The sequence below is a fragment of the Apodemus sylvaticus genome, chromosome 22, assembly GCF_947179515.1.
Source record: "Apodemus sylvaticus chromosome 22, mApoSyl1.1, whole genome shotgun sequence".
In the NCBI taxonomy this organism is placed as follows: Eukaryota; Metazoa; Chordata; class Mammalia; order Rodentia; family Muridae; genus Apodemus; species Apodemus sylvaticus.
Window position 1 is genome coordinate 8,010,030 of NC_067493.1, and position 12,590 is coordinate 8,022,619.

The following is a 12,590-nucleotide window of genomic DNA, read 5'->3' on the forward strand; positions in this document are numbered from 1 at the left end:
GTCATGCAGGTGCTGACTGAACCCCCTTCAGTCTTTCTGGAGAGGCTCATGAAGGCTTACAGAAGGTATACCCCTTTTGACCCCATGTCTGTAGGGCAGAGAGCCTCTGTGATTATTGCCTTTATTGGGCAGTCAGCTCCTGACATCAGAAAGAAACTGCAGCGGATTGAGGGATTGCAAGATTGTACTATAAGGGGTGTGGTTAGAGAGGCTGAGAAAGTGAGGGAGACAGAGGAAGAGAAACAAGAAAGAGAAAAGAGGTAGAGGAGAAAAGACAAAGCAAGAAAAGGCTTTGACTAGAATACTGGCTGCAGTAGTAGACAGAGATAAAAGAGACAGGATTTTTCAGTCAGGGGACCAGGGAGACAGAAAATGGCAGGGGACAAGGAGACCCAGAAGAGATAAATCGCACTTGGAAAAAGATCAATGTGCACACTATAAAGTCAAAGAGCACTGGGCTCAAACTTTTACTCTAAGGTAGTGTCTGTCTTTGTCACTGAGGTGTGTTTCCAGTATGCAGCCAAATGCTAGGTCTTGTTTGCATATCCAGTCCCTTAGTCTGTCTTTTTACCGGCCATTGATATTAATAGATATTAAGGAATAGTGATTGCTGCTTCCTGTTATTTTTATGTTTGCATGGTTATCTTACTTTGGGCTTTTTGAAAGACTACTGTATTACTTTTTCTAGGGTGGAGTTTCCTTGTGTTGGCATTTTCCATTTATTATATACTTTAGGGCTGAATTTGTGGAAGTATATTGTGTACATTTGTTTTTGTCATGGAATATGTTGTTTCTCCACTTATGTTAACATTGAGTTTTGCTGGGTATAGTAGCCTGGGCTGGCATTTGTGCTCTCTTAGGGTCTGTATGACACCTGCCCAGGATCTTCTGGCTTTCATATTTTCTGATATGAAATCTGGTGAAATTCTGATAGACCTGTGTTTATATGTTACTTGACCATTTTCCCTTACTGCTTTAAATATTCTTTCTTTGAATTGTGCATTTGATTCATAGATTATGTGAGAGTAGAAATTTCTTTTCTAGTCCAGTCTATTTGGAGTTCTTTAGTATTCTGGTATATTCATGGGCATCTCTTTATTAAGGTTAGGGAAGTTTTCCTCTGTAATTTTGTTGAAGATATTTACTGGCCCTTTAGGTTGGGAATTTTTGTTCTCTTCTCTATCTATTACCTTAGGTTTGCCATTCTCATTTTGTCCTGGATTCCCTGGATATTTTTGGTTAAGGAATTTTTACATTTACATATTCTTTGACTTTTCTGTCAGTATTTTCTACATCATCTTCTACACCTGAGATTCTTTCTTCTCTTCCTTGCATTTTATTGATGTTTGTATCTACGACTCCCGATCTCTTTCCTAGGTATTCTTTCTCCGGGGTTGTCTCCCTTTATGAATTCTTTATTGTATCTATTTCCATTTTTAGATCCCAGATGGTTTTGTTCAGTTCCTTCCCCTTTTTAATTGCCTTTTTCTGAAAACCATTAAGGGACTTTTGTGTGCCCTCATTAAGGGATACTGGATGTTTTCCTGTCTTCTGTATTTCTTTAAGGAGTTATTTATGCTCTTCTTAAAGTCCTCTATCGTCATCATGAGATATGATTTTAAGTCAGAGACTTCCTTTTCTTGTGTGTTGGGGTATCCAGGGCTTGCTCTGGTGGGAGAACTAGATGTTGATGATACCAATTTGCCATGGGTTCTGTTACTTATGATCTTGCCCTTGTGTCCTGCTCTCTGGTTATCTCTGATGTTAGCTTATCTGTCTCTGATTGAGGCTTGTCTCTCCTGTGAGTCTGTGCGTCAGTACTCCTGAGAGAACAGTTCTTTCCAGGAGAAAATTTTGTATGGAAATAATTGGCACATAATCAGCTACCTCCAAGGCGCAGACAGAATCCAGAAGGATCCTGTCCCCAGCTGTCCCTTGGTTCCTGGGTTCTGATGGCTCTGTGTGGATCCCTCATGGTCCTGGGATTTGAGCAGAAGTGGAGTCTTACCTGAGCCTGCAGGTGTGATGGAATTTCTGGGAGATCAGCTTTCTCCCCACAGAATTTGGATGTGGAGCACTGTGGCAGAGCATCAGCTCTGGGTGCAGCAGAGAATGGAAGGATCATGGCCCAGGCTGCTCCTCAGTTCTTTTGACCTGAGTGCTCTGTGGGGGTCCCTTTGAGCAGAAGTGATATTCTTACCTGTACTCACAGGCTCATCAGCACTCCTGGGAGACCCTCTTTTTCACTGCAGTATTTGAGTATGGAGAACTGTGATGCAGGATCAGTTCTCACATTTAGTGTTTGGAAAATTGTGTGACAAAAAAATTTTTATTTTATTTTTGTCTAAGTTGTTTGGAGATCTATAGACTTCTTGTATATTTATGGCCATCACATTATTAAGTTGGAGAAGGATGTTTTAATGATTTTATTAAAGATCTTTTTCTCATACTTTGAGCTGTGTGTTAGAGGGTTGAGATATTCTATTGGAGACATTGGGGAAGAGGAATGGGATGGGTAATTTTGGGATAGGGTACCAGGAGAGAAGTAACAACTGGAATGAAAAAAATAAAAGTAATAAAAACTATAATAAATAAATACGTAAATAAGATTGAAAGATCTCCCATGCTCAAGAATATGCAAGCTTAACATAATATGAGGTCAACAAACTAAAAGCAATCATCAGATTAAATACAAGCCCCCTCAAATTTTCAGCTCAATTTTTTGCAGATACTTCGAGGACAATATTCAATTTCATATGGAAAAAAAACTCTAGGAATACTAAAGTATTCCTGGATAATAAATGAATACCTGGAAATAAAACCATCATTTATTTTAAGTTTTATTTTATTAAAGATTTATTTATTTATTATGTGTAAGTACCCTGTAGCTGTCTTTAATAAACTCCAGAAAAGGGTGTCAGGTCACATTATAGATGGTTGTGAGTCACCATATGTTTGCTGGGATTTGAACTCAGGACCTTTGGAAGAGCAGTAAGTGTTAAGTAACTGCTAAGCCATCTCTCCAGCCCCTATTTTAGGTTTTCATATGTTCCTGAATGGATATTCAAAAAATGGTACAGTTCAGATCGAATGTCCACATGTCTGAAAGTTGCAAACAGATACTTGTGCATGGTACTGAACTAGTCTATATGTTTCAAAGACCTCAACACCAAAGTGGTAGAATAAAAAGTAGAGCACAATCTTCAACTCACTAGCACAGGGGACCCATTTCTTAGCAGAACACCAAGACTCGAGGCACTAGGAAATCATATGAGCAAGTCCACTTATTCTGGTCTGAAGGCAGAAACCATGCTCCACATACAAATCCTTCTGCCATGACTGAAGTGTCTATATAATTCAATAGGTAAATATATCCTCATTCAGCCATTTAAGAATTTAATTAGTTTAATTAATAGAATAGCAAGGTCATTGAACAAGGGAGCAAATTTCTGGGATCAAGGCCACCTGAGCCAGCCAAACATAGGACAAATTGTCTCAGATTCATAAATGTTAGATGCTGCAGGTATAGCTGTTCTAGAATAAATATCCCCTCTCAAGTAGAAATTACTCCACACACACTTAAGCAGCTAATAACAACAATGACTTTAATGCTAGCATACATTCAATTCTGGCTAACAGTCAAAGAATACCCACCCTAGAATAGAATTTGCTTTCTACAAATGCTGTCAACATTAAGTCTCTTAGGTTCAGGCCCTATGACATACATGTGAAAATTTGAATACTACAAGAGATGGCAGGTCTTCCCAGAAAGGCAGATAGGGATTTAAAACCAAAATCTATCTTCTATATCATAATGTATGTTCTACACTGTGGGTGGAAAACAGGTACCAAAGAAAATTATTACACATGCGAAGACAAAGAACCCAAATACAGATAACAAAGAAAAGTGTTCTAAAGCACTGTGCTTGCAGATGAACAGCTATGATATGCTATTCTATTCTTAGAATATGGCTGGTTTTGACTCTAAGGAGGCTGTTTCCAAGGATGTCCACAGCTGTGCCTAAATCCAGACCAGAAGGAGTCCATTTTATCAAGCCCTGACTGTGCTCCATCTCACAAAAAAAGCTAAATCAACACCATAGAGAATTTCTTTTTAGTGTCATTTTTATTTTATGTGCATGGACTGTGTATATCTGTGTGCAGTACCTGCAAGAGCAAAGGAGCACCAGTTCCCGTGCGACTGTATTTACAGGACATGATTACCTCCCAAGTAGTTTCTGCGAATAAAAGTAGTCTTCTTTCAGTTCACAGTGTTCTTCACTATCATGCTACCTTTCTATCTGTGCTTTTACTGAAAAATTATTTGACCTATTAATTAAAGTGTACTTTGTTATGCCTTGTCCTCTCTCAATGCCATCCCTACTTCTTCCCTTCCAAGTCTTTCATTTTAAATATGTTTTAAAAAGTATGTGCAAATATAAGAATAAAATATGCTGAGTGTATTTCTCTTGGTTGTGTGTATATGATCTAGGGATGAACACTTAGATGAAAACTTGCATTGGATAAGAAATTTGAAAGCTCTCTCTGACTCAGGCTAATTCTCCCATTTGCAAGACACTTGCTGTGTTTCCACGTTTTTGGTCAACCCATATCCCTCTGGAATCTTAAACCTAATTAACACTTTCAGAAGTTGCATTAGACATATTTTATCATTACAACATAAAAGGTACTATTACAATGCCACAAATTACACCTGCAAAAGATCTTTCATATAACTTAAGAGAATTGTGAAATATAAAAAGGTTTCCTTACTGGTGCCTTTATGTGTCTTTTCTCAATACATGTTTACAAGTGAAAATAAAATTGATGGACATCAAAATGTTTGAGATGATTCTTGACATTCGTCACACTGTTTTTAGAAAAATAGTCTTGAGTAAATCAATATGAGTGTGTTACTTCAGATCTTGCCAAATTCTTTGTACTCACAAATTACTTTTGGTATTCTTGAATGTCTTCAAAGAAAATCGTAATATAGTTACAGAGGCTTTAGTAGATTGACTGCATACTAAAGAGTTTACTCTTGAGTAAAGATACCAAAAAGTGAAAAACATTAACATATCATCTATGTTTATAGGGTTTATCTGAATTATGACTTTTTCTCATGACTTTTTTAAAGTCTTTTTCTAAGACTACAGTTATATACATGCAAAGGCTTTAACATAATGCTTATGCACAACATTTCACTCCAAGATGTGTTCTTTTATAAAATCATCAATAAATGTGTTGTGAAAATATTTTATAACATTTATTACATTTGTAAGATTTCTTGGCCATATGTGTTCTGTTATATATTTGGTTTTTTTGATTTTGGATTTTTTCGAGACAGGGTTTCTCTGTATATCGCTGGCCGTCCTGGAAATCATTTTGTAGACCAGGCTGGCCTCGAACTCAGAAATTTGCCTGCCTCTGCCTCCCAAGTGCTGGGATTACAGGCATGCACCACCACCGCCTGGCTATCTGTTATATATTTGAACATGACTATAATATATAAATGTTGGAAACAAGCAAATAAAAATTGTCCTAAGGAATGCCTGATTGTTACCAACATCCATTTAATCACTAGTTCATACCAAAATAAGGGACAGGTGATAGCTGACCTGAGCAGAGCGGGAAGCTCGCGCCTTGCCCGGCCACTGTCCCTGCCCAGAGCACAGAGAGAGTTTGCACTCCATCCCCCTGCAAACTTTCCAAAGCGGGAAGCCTGAGCCTTGCCCATCCACTGTCCCTGCCCGGAGCACATAGAAGGTTTGCACTCCGCCCTGCTGCAAACTTTCCAGAGCGGGAAGCCCGCGCCTTGCCAGGCCACTTTCCTTGCCTGGAGGAGCACAGAGAGAGTTTGCACTCCACCCTGCTGCAAACTTTCCAGAGCGGGAAGCCCGTGCCTTGCCCAACCATTGTCCCTGCCCAGAAGACAGAGAGAGTTCACACTCCGTCCCCCTGCAAACTTTCCAGAGCAGGAAGCCTGCGTCTTGCCAGGCCTGTCCAAACTCACAAAGTGGCCCAGAATTTGCCTAGACTCATGCTTATCCCTGTCCACTCACCTCCCTTCAGTCACCGGAGCCCCGCCCACACGCACAGTAACACCCAGTTGCTTTAAGTCCCACCAACAGTAACGACCAGTTGCTCTAAGCCCCGCTCACTATCACAGGCAGCCTCTCTAAGCCGCGCCCCCTGAACACTTCCTGCTGGCTGACAGGAAGGAGGAAAACAAGTTCTTACCAGCTGCTAATATCAAAATGGAGGCCCCCTCAGGATCTTATAATCAGGATTAAGTCCGTGAAAGCTGCTTCCTAATAAGTAAATACGTAAATACACAAAAACGTAAACATGTAAACATGTAAATGCACAAACGCTTAAACGCATAAACGGAAGAATGCATAAATGCATAAACGCATGAATGCATAAATGCTTAAACAAGTAAATGCACAAACGCTTAAACGCGCAAACGCATAAACGCATAAACGCATAAACACAGAAATGCATAAATGAATAAATGAATAAATGCATAAGTGCATAAACGAACAAATGCATGAATGAAAACATAAATGAATAAATGAATACATGAATAAATGAATAGACGAATAAACGAATAAACGAATAAACGAATAAACGAATAAATGAATAAATGAATAAATGAATAAACGAATAAATGAATGAATGAATGAATGAATGAATGACATGGCGGGACTCGTAGCTCCAGCTACATATGTAGCAGAAGATGACCATTTCAGACATCAATAAGAGGAGAGGCCATTGGTCCTGTGAAGGCTCAATTCCCCAGAATAGGGGAATGCAAGTCAGGAAATTGGGGCGGGGGTGGGGGTTGAGCAGGGAAATGGGGATGGGATAGGGGGTTTTCAGAGGGGGAACTTACTTGGAAAGGGGATCCTATTTGACATGTGAATAAAACAAAAATTTTTAAAAAAGGAAAAGAAAAAGAAAAAAAAAGTGAGGCAAGGCCCATGCTTTTTACCCAGCATCCTTTTCTTTCACAGTGCTGGCTTGTGCTAGATGCTCAGCAGGCATTGTTTGAATGGATGAAAATTTCATTTAAATACTACTGGACTCAGAAAACCTCCACTCAGCTTCTCTCGGTTTGCAAGGTGTCTTTAATATAACGTAATTTCAACAGTGCAATTCTTCTTAAGTAGCCACATATGCTGGGCCAATTTAATTGTTGTTAAGGTAAGACTTGTATAAAAGTCTGTGTCTGCGGGGACAATGTAATCATACGGCCTCATTCCAATCTTTGTGTTTTCATCAGCTCTGTTGACCCTCAGACTGCTCAGAGTTTTCATTCTAGGTTACATATAGATGACTCTAAGTTTTTGTTTTGCTTTGTCCTAACATTTCAGTGAAATAGAAAGGCCCAGATTTTAAAATTGTGTCATTAATTAACAGTGTGGAACTGTCTTTTACACAGAGAAGCTGAATGACTTCTAATAACTCTGACTGAATTTAGCATCGAAAACATCAGCAAGAGCCCTGCCCTCCCTATTTGTTGTGCAACAAGGATGTGGTATTTTGAGCAGGCCTGTGCATAAAGGTCAAAGCCGCATTTTTCCTTGTATGAGTGAGTCACACCCCTCTCTCAAGAACAATTGGATCTTAAATAATGGAAGGCACTGCAGGGAACTTTGAGATCAACAGGATTAAATTCTAGCTTCTAGGTGACTGCATCTGCAGGAGGGGATTGAGAAATAGGGAGGCTAAAATAAAGGAAAGGGGAAAAAGTCATGCCAAGGAAGAAAATGGCCTATAGACCAATCAATGCACTCCAGTGAATAATGTAAACCACACAGAGGTTGCCAAAAGGAAGCAGTGTCTATTTTGGTCCATTATCTGTGATAGTTGATTGGCTCTATTAGAGAAATGCCAGGATCCTTGTGGTATCTTTTTTTATTTGGATATTTTGTGTATATAAATTTCAAATGTTATCCAATTTCCCCCAAGAAACTCTGTACCCCACACCTGTTTCTCTTTCTATGAGGTGCTCCACACCCCGACTCCTGCCTCCTTGCCCTGACATTCTCCTACACTGGGGCCTTGAGCTTTCATGGGACAAATAACCTCTTCTCCCATTGATGCCCAAGGCCTTCCTCTACTATATATAATTCCAGAGCCACCCTTAATGTGGTAAAGGTCTTATATGGGACATTTCCATTAGAGATTTTACTCACTTAATGAAACACTATCATTTCATAATGAAATTGTGTCTTTTTACATAAATTTAGAGCACAATCTGAACTCCACTAAACTTTTCTTAAAATATTCCCTTCTTTTCAGGTTAATTGATATTCTTAAGATATTACTAGTACATTCTAGAGCTACTCGAAAGTCCAGTGCTTATATGCTGTCATAATCAATGTTGTCCCTGTGCTTCACACTCTGTTAAAATTCCCTCATGGTTGCATCAGAAATCTATGATATTCCAAATCCCAACAGAGACATTTTCACATTTAGGTGATATCTTTGATTCTGTTGCTCTAAAAAAACAGAAAACACCATGATCAAGAGAAACATTTGAGAAAAGTGTTTATTTTTTATGTACTTTGGTTACAGAATATTGAATGTATCCAAGGCATGAAATTGGATGCAAGCACTCCACAAAATCATGTGGAATAATGTAGTTTACTGGCTACAGGTCCATGTTGTCTGCAGTCCTCTTTCTTATAATTCCAAGAATAACTCACCTAGAGTGGGTACCATACACTGTCACTATCCAAGACATTCTTACAGAACTTCCATTTTTAATACAGAACAAAAATGACAAAAAATAAGTCAGTATCAAGGGTGAATGGTGAAGGGTGATTTCGAATCTCAGAGTTCAGCACTCTCCATGCTGGTTTTGATTGGTTTCTAGACATTGTCATATATTGGTATGTATAAATTTAAAGGTTTAGAAGCCTTTTTTTTTCATTTTGAATCCCATGGAACTGGACAATTTAACAAAGAAACATGCACTATTTTTCCTTATGAATTTATGACCTATAAAAATGTTGTACTACAGCTGGGTAGGGTGAAGGATTTTGGCTTAGATATTGCTAGAGAATCTTCAGGTCAGAAGGACAGCCAACCTAGTGACCAGGACTGATTGGTTGGATCCAGGACAGTTAAGCTCAGGACTCTTCCAGCCTGGTCAATGAGCCATGCACATGCTAAGACAGGACCTGCTACATAGTCCTTGTGTAAGACTCCCCAAAACCGAGGGTGCCCCAGCACCCCACGCCTCAGTAGGTGACACTCGTGAGAAACAGTTTTAATGCAATAATATGAGGATTTCCTTATTCCAGAATTCTGGGTTCCACAGCCATATACCACGCAGTGCTAGAGGACTTTGGACCACGAGTGCTGAATTGCGACAGCTTTTATAAGTTTACAACAAAGCCTGCGAATCACAAACCAATCATTTCTTAGCATGGAGATCCCATGAAATGCGAGCCAATCGATTTGTACCACTCCATAGTTTTTAGGCCAATCAGTTTAAATTATCGGAGCCCAAGCTCAGTGGACCAATTAGTTTCCTATTTTCTTGAATGTCAACAGCTGTGTGAACTCCTGCATAGGGGTAATGGCATAAATTTACAAAAGCAAAATAAGCTTAGCCCATTTCCAGTTACCTTATGTGGCCAGGATCACCTATTCAAGGCCTTTCTGTTTGGTCTAAACAAAGGGCGGGCCCTGGAATGTGACCTTTCACCTAGTTTCTAACAAAGCTAGATAGCATTTTAAACTTCTGACTTCTTGGGATCATTAGAGTTAGGCTGTATTATTTTCTATCCTTTCACTTGTGGAATTCTAGTAGGATTGTGGAGACAAAGAGAAGGCTCCAAGGGGAGGAAGATTCCCTGCCTTCACCTGCCTGGACCCTGTCTAAGTCAGTAATTGCGTTCCTGAATTAACATCAGGACCAAGAAGCAAGTTGGAGAGGACAAGGTTTATTCAACTTACACTTCCACGTTGCTGTTCTTCACCAAAAGAAGTCCAGACAGGAACTCAAGCAGGGCAGGAACTCGGAGGCTGTAGCTAACACAGAGGCCATGATGGGTGCTGTTTACTGACTTGCTTCCCCTGGGTTGCTCAGCTTGCTTTCTTAGGGAATCCACAAGTAGGGATGGAAAATTGACTGGACCCTCACCTCTTGATCACTAATTGAGGAAATGCCTTAAAGCTGGACCTCATGAAGGCATTTCATCAAGGAAGTCTCATTTTTGTGTGTGATAACTGCAGCTTGTGTCATATTGACAAACAAACCCAGCCAGTACAGACCACTAGGTGAAGTTGAAACACATCCTGAAAAGAATTCATACAAGTATCCCAATTTAAATTAGTACCGTGGACATGAGGAGTCAAATGGCTAGTTCATAGAGTGATCTCCCAAATCTCCCAGGGAATGGAGTCTGAGTTTTGGGAAGGTTATTTAATTCAGAAATGTACATTGTATTTACTTTGTTTGCAACTAATCATGATTGTGTGTTCTATGATACACTGACATACATTTTGCCCTTGAAAGAAAACGGCCTTACGTTATCCTGCTTAATAGAGTTTTAAAGTAAACAAACCAAGGTGGGAATCAGAAGGGGACACTGGTGATCATGGACCTGTCTCAAAGCACCAAGCACAGCATGCCTTTCCCTTCCCAACTCAGGAGTACAGGAAGGAAGTGGTCTGGTTGTTATTGGCTACACTGCTCAGGCAGCTAGGTGGGTCAAATGCTTAATTCAGGAATTCTTAGGCCTGGAGGAACAATGCACTTCACCTTCACTCTGAGCACTCGACCCTACGTGGAGCAGGATCCTGAATAGCACAGGAATCCCTGCTCTAGAAAGGATAGGAGAGAAAGTTCACCTTGATCAAAGTCGAATTCTTACCAAGTGGCATGACACCCCAATATGACTCTGTACAACTTGTCAGAGAGCTAATATTAAAAATTTACAAAGTATTCAATAATTTAGACAACCCAAATAATAATCCACCAACCCCCAAAAAACCCTCAAAAAACAAAACAAAGCAAAAAATACAACTCAATTAAATAAAAAATGGGTTTCAGAACTAAACAGAGATTTCTCACCTGAGGAATCTTGAATGGCCAGAAGCACTTAAAGAAATGTTTAAATTCCTTAGTCTTCAGAGAAATGCAAATCAAAACACTCTGAGGTTCCATTTTATACCCATTAGAATACTTAAGATCATAAACTCAAGTGACAGCAAAGGCTGATGAGGATATGGAGCAAGAGGAACATTGCTCCATTGCTGGTGGGAATGCAAATTTCTACATCCAATTTGGAAATCAATTTAGCATTTCCTGAGAAAACTGGGAATAGTTCCACTTCAAGACCCAGCTATATTACTCCTGGATAAATACCCAAAAGATGTTCCAGCATCTCACAAAGACCCTTGCTCAATTGTGTTCATAGCAGCTTTATTCATAATAACCAGAAATTGGAAACAAATTAGATGTCCCTCAGATGAAAAAATAGATAAGGAAAATGTGGTACAACTACACATTGGATTACTATTCAGCTATTAAAAAGCAAGATATCATGAATTTTGAAGGAAATGAATGGAAGCTGAGAATATCATTCTGAGTGAGGTAACCCAGTCTCAAAAAGACATGCATAGTATGTACCCACTTGAAAGTGGATATTAGCAGAAAATGCAGCTACCACATTACACTCCACAGACCCAAATAAGCTAAGCAAGAATAAAGGGTCAAGTAAGGAAGCTTCAATCTCACTTAGAAGAGGGAATAAAATAGACTTAGGAGGCAGATGGAGAGAGGGGACCTGGGAGGGAGGAGAGATCAGGTGTGGGGAAGGACAGGAGAAATGGCCATGCAAATGAATGAAAATCTGCAGCTGATAGGGGTGAGGTGGTGGTGACTATCTCCAGGATGATACCTGGCCAGGGACAAGGGAGGTGCTCAAGAAACAATAAGGGGGAACTTAGCTGTGACTCACTACATTGGGAATATGGAACTTGAAGCGACGATGTCCTGTATCTAGACAGGGACCCTAGTGGACCAATAGAGACACCAACCCACCAATGTTTTATCTGTGCATTCTTAGAGCTTTTGGTCCCCACTTCTTTCCCTTCCCCATCATTTTTTTGGGCTAGGTAAGCAAGAAGTTGACCATACCCACCAGGGTTCAGACCTCTCTCCCCTAGATAGAGTACTAAAGAAAAGCAGAGCTGTCTGGTCAGGCCGTGCCTCATGACACCCAAGCTGCTGAGCAGGCTCTGCTTTCCTCAACTGTGTAACTGGGGAAATCTGAGACAGATAAATCACTCCAGGGGATGACAAACAAGGCTCTTCCTGGTGTCTGTACAGTTTATACCAAAGAATATAATTTGTAGTCTGTGAGAGTGAAAAAGGCTGTGAATGCCTTGCCCTTCCCCTACTAGAGACCCTCCAGATCCATGTGTGACCCCTGCAATAGAAGCTAATTTCACCTTAGTAACATAAACGTGTTAATAATTATGCTAAGACTATTTTCTCAAAATTTAGTTGTTCATATATCACACAAAGTTGTATTAGAAGAGATACAGTAGTTGAATATAAACTTATC